General features: G+C 41.5%; 1 pseudogene; it reads right to left on the reverse strand.

Moving 5' to 3' along the window:
- Positions 1-362: 362 nt before the first annotated feature.
- Positions 363-1,037, reverse strand: LOC116545611 (annotated as a pseudogene).
- Between the last annotated feature and the right edge of the window lie 4,242 nt (positions 1,038-5,279).

A 5,279-nucleotide genomic window follows, 5' to 3' on the forward strand; every position in this document is an offset into this window, starting at 1 on the left:
AAAACTGAAGCTTAGCCGGGCGCGGTGGCTCAAGCCTGTAATCCCAGCGCTTTGGGAGGCTGAGGCGGGTGGATCACGAGGTCAAGAGATCGAGACCATCCTGGTCAACATGGTGAAACCCCGTCTCTACTAAAAATACAAAAAATTAGCTGGGCATGGTGATGCGTGCCTGTAATCCCAGCTACTAAGGAGGCTGAGGCAGGAGAATTGCCTGAACCCAGGGGGCGGAGTTTGCGGTGAGCCGAGATCGCGCCATTGCACTCCAGCCTGGGTAACATGAGTGAAACTCCGTCTCAAAAAAAAAAAAAAAAAAAACTGAAGCTTAGAAAGTCAAGTATTGATATGGTAACAGTTGAGTTTGATTTTTTTTTTTTTTCAATGATTTTTTTTATTAGGGCAAGTGTATGTTCTGTAACGTATTTCACTTGCAAGCATGAAAGATTTTTTATTAGGGCAAGTGTATGTTCTGTAATGTATTTCTCTCTACACCGGCCGCTCCCGGGGTCTGGTCACAGTATGCCCCCACAGTGGGGGCAAATCACCTTCCTTCCGAGCAGGAGGCAAAGCGTCAGTCAGGACCACCAGGTGGCGTTTCCTCCTCCAGCTGCTTAAATCTCGTTCCCAGCTTTCTCTCCGCAGTTTCTTCCACTGTTCTCTCTTGGCAAAGTAATCAGGATACACTGCCTTCTCGGAAGGTGCCAGGCATCCAAGCAGTTTTCCGGAAGCTTGTAACACTCGTGTCTCTCATGTGAGGTGCCCCCAGGAGGGTCAGGGAAGATGTGTGGCTGTGGATGCTGGCGGTACCAGAATTCCTCCTCAGCCTCCTTCAGCAGCAGGGTGGCCTTCGTCATATCTTTTTCATTCCTATGTTCTTCAGACCCGGCTCCCATCAAACAAGCGAAGTATCGGTACTTACTTGTGCCTGTGACACAGCACGACTGGAGGTGGCGCAGCGCCCGCGTGTAAAGCCGCAACACCTTCTGCTGACGGGCCAGGTGGGCCACCGGCGCGGAGAACGCCATGGCTCCGCTGACCTTCAGCGGCCGCGGAGGTGGCCGGGGCGAGTCTGAATCTTAACCAAGCCTCCCTGACTTCACAGCCTATGCCTTGTCCACTAGACAATACTATCTACCCAGAGGCAAGCATATTTTAACCATGTATCAAAGAAATTAAGAAACATGATGAGACAACAGAAGACAGAGTAACAAACATAACCACACGGAGCACGTGGACGGACTGACTTAGCGTTACAGTAGCTGAATGTATACATCACTGGGGGTTAGAAGGGAGTAGCGGCTCACTGACTGGACTCGTTGCTACAAACACCCAGAGCACATCATGTGAGTACCAGTAACAGCGGACCTGCCTATCGCATATATGTCTGGGTTGAACCTCCCAGAAAGTCTCTCCATGGCCTTACTTGGCATAATACCCACGTCCTTGGCTATACACTTGAAATCACTCGGAAACCTTTTTAAAACTGTAAATGAGCAAAACATCTAAGAATTCTCAATAAATCCATCTGGGATGGGTCCCAGGTACTGACAGGATTTTTTAAAATTGCTCAGATGATTCTAATATATATTTAGGGCTAGGACACACTGCACCCTAACCCACTGTTTTCCAAATGAGGGTTCAAAACACTGGTGGTATTCACAAGAGCAGATGAAATAGCTTTCAACCTAAATAATGTTTTTCTAACTTTCAAAGAAAAACAATGGGTTAATGATCAAAATATTTTCTAAGTCAATCTCCTAAGAATTTTTTTCAACCTTTTGTTGCTGTTATCACTTGATTATAAGAGAATCTAATACGAAATAATGTATGATTGAGTTACAAATATATATTTTATAATTCCAAATGTATTTTATTATTATTGTGCTGGGCCACAAAGAACTCCCTACTGTTCAGGTTCTCAGCTACCTAAACAAGTTTGAAAATCATGGACGTAGTGTCTCCAGACAGCACCTGGTAGGTGTACTTTTTCTGTGAAGACGTAAAATTGTGGGAATGGAGAGAGGAATTGGTTGTATGTGAAACACAAATGAAAAGGACCCAAAGTTAGACTGGTGTACTATATTAGTCTCTAAAAATAATTAATAACATATCAAAAGTTCAAGATGGCAGTTGGTTTCATCCCTCAAAAGACATTTTTCTACAAGATGCTTGAATTATATGACTGACACAGTCATATAATTGCAAGTTCATTCAATGAATAATAGTTCATTCAATCCATCAAGTACTGTCAGCTCTTCTATAGGAATTCTCATAATGAGGTGAGTCAGAAAGACAATCGGATTGTGTTATTTTATGTCTTGATTGCTAAAATACTTGAAGACTTATGTGTAGAACCACCCTTAAAAGCATATATTTTGCTCTTACTCTATTTTATTTTATTTTTTTCATTTATTTATTTTATTTTATTTTATTATTTTTTTTAAGATGGGGTTTCACCGTGATGGCCAGGCTGGTCTTGAACTCCTGACCTCAGGTGATCCACCCACCTCGGCCTCCAAAAGTGCTAGGATTACAGGCCTGAGCCACCGCGCCTGGCCTCTTGCTCTATTTTAAAGTCAATTATAGTTAATTCAGTTTCAGTAAGCATAATGCCAAAGCAATTTATGTTAGGTTCTGAAGGTACATCTAGCTGATTAGAAATTTTACTCTTTATGCTAAAACTAATTTACATGGAAAAACCACACTAAAAGCAGAAATAGCCATAAAAGCCAAACCAAAAAATGGAGAACAATCAGAGTTACTCATTTCTTGCAAAACATTAGACCTGTTTTGCCTTGAGAAAAACCACAGCCTTCTCCTGTGGCTCTGTGGGATGCATCTCATTGATAAATATAGAAATTATTGCTCCAATGACAGACAGGGATCATCAGTCTCTCTTCTCAAGTTTGATAAGTGTCACATGCAATGCTGGGACTGTGTTCTACTCAATTGATTTTCAAGAGAGATATTTAACTTTTTCTTTTTTTTTTTTTTTTTGAGACGGAGTTTCGCTCTTGTTACCCAGGCTGGAGTGCAATGGCGCGATCTCGGCTCACCGCAACCTCCGCCTCCTGGGTTCAGGCAATTCCTCTGCCTCAGCCTCCTGAGTAGCTTGGATTACAGGCACGCACCACCATGCCCAGCTAATTTTTAGTAGAGATGGGGTTTCACCATGTTGACCAGGATGGTCTCGATCTCTTGACCTCGTGATCCACCTGCCTCGGCCTCCCAAAGTGCTGGGATTACAGGCTTGAGCCACCGCGCCCGGCCAACGTTTTCTTAATGTTCAGTGTTCGATATATATTAAGAAAGATTCCATCAGTAATGAAAAGAGATGAAGACAATTAAATGGTTATCTTCTAGCTCCTGCTTACCAGAGGTTTCTAAGGCCTTTTAAACCATATACCTCATACGGTAATTTTTAAAGGAGAGTAAACTTGTGATATCTCCTGTCACTCCTCTACGTGTTTTGTAAATATTTAACATTTTTTTTCTTTCTTACCTCGACTTCAGCTGAAATTAGACTTGCAATTTTAATATAACAACTTTAGGTGGCAAGGCTGTGTCAGTCATATAATTCAAATTACATGGTAAGTGCCCTACCACAAATGCAGATGACTCTAGTCTGATCTACCTCAGAAACATACAGGTTTTTCTGCTAGTTAAAATGTAACATTTGAGGAACTAAAACAAAAGCATTTATTAAATGAGCATCATTTTTAAAGCTTATGCTAGAAAACAAACTTTAAAGACGTTAGATATGTTTCCCATTAATACATAAGGTTTCCTTTAATAACTCAACCCAAACCTTCCTTAATTTTAAGAAAATATGCAGGCCGGGCGTGGTGGCTCACACCTGTAATCCAAACACTTTGGAGGCCAAGGCGGGCGGATCACGTGAGGTCGGGAGTTCAAGACCAGCCTGACCAACATGGTAAAACACCGTCTTAAAAAAAACAAAAAAAAAAGGGGGGGCCGGGCGCGGTGGCTCAAGCCTGCAATCCCAGCACTGTGGGAGGCCGAGGCGGGTGGATCACGAGGTCAAGAGATCGAGACCATCCTGGTCAACATGGTGAAACCCCGTCTCTACTAAAAATACGAACAATTAGCTGGGCATGGTGGTGCGTGCCTGTAATCCCAGCGACTCAGGAGGCTGAGGCAGGAGAATTGCCTGAACCCAGGAGGCGGAGGTTGCGGTGAGCCGAGATCGTGCCATTGCACTCCAGCCTGGTTAACAACAGCGAAACTCCGTCTCAAAAAAAAAAAAGAAAAAAAGAAAGAAATGCTTTCCCAGGAGGTCTGCCCTAAACTTTTAGTATGATTTGACATCATGTTGGCCTCAAGCTCCTTCCTATTTTTAGCCAGTTTTCTCTTCAATTAGCAATTAAAACTTTAAACACCTCACCTAGCTTATTCACTTTAAATGTGAGATCTTACTTATCTTTCTTCTGTTTGTGAACTGTTTTTATAACTATAGAAGAAATGGCTATGAGGGAAATAATTAAATACAACCAACCAGCCAGTTTAATCAATACCACCAGCCTTCCTCAACAGAAGGATACACAGTATTGTTATTAGCCATATCCATTGTATAGCCCACATTTTTTCGTATATGTACTGCCAAAGTGAGCACTACACCAAGTTTTCTTAAATCTCAAACTATTACTTGAAGTACCTCTGTGACATCTTTTCTCATTTACAACAACTTCACCTCAACACCATTTCCAAGGATATTTGCTTAAAGAATCTCTAGACCTTTAAACAGAGTATATTGAACAGCATCATTGGACATATTAGATCAAAGCTCCAAATGAGTTTCACTAAATCTATACAATTTACATACAGAAATGGTTAGAAAACCAAGATATCCGAAGCCACACACTAAAGTCAAATTCAGTCCAGTGAGAAAATCATCTGAAACACACCGGATTCCCAAATCAATTATCATATGGATTAAGAACAATGACACTATGCTAACATTTCTTGAGCACATATTATCCATAACCAGCTCAAGAGTCCTCATTCGGACAAATCTTCTAAAACCTCATCACGCAAAGTTGAGAACTCTATCTTCCTTCTCTTTTAATACGATTTGCATGTCTAAAATGGCATTTTTCACATAGCATTGTAATTGTGGAGTTATTTGTAGTTTGTTGTGAGCTACTAGATTTAGGCACCCCAAGATCACCAAAATTTGCTTTTATCTCTCCTCCTGGAACCAATTAAACACTGTTACCTTCACAGACCACTCACTTCTTTATATACATATGCCTTAAATCATG

The sequence above is a fragment of the Sapajus apella genome, unplaced genomic scaffold, assembly GCF_009761245.1.
Source record: "Sapajus apella isolate SASKATOON/1434 unplaced genomic scaffold, GSC_monkey_1.0 scaffold308, whole genome shotgun sequence".
In the NCBI taxonomy this organism is placed as follows: domain Eukaryota; kingdom Metazoa; phylum Chordata; class Mammalia; order Primates; family Cebidae; genus Sapajus; species Sapajus apella.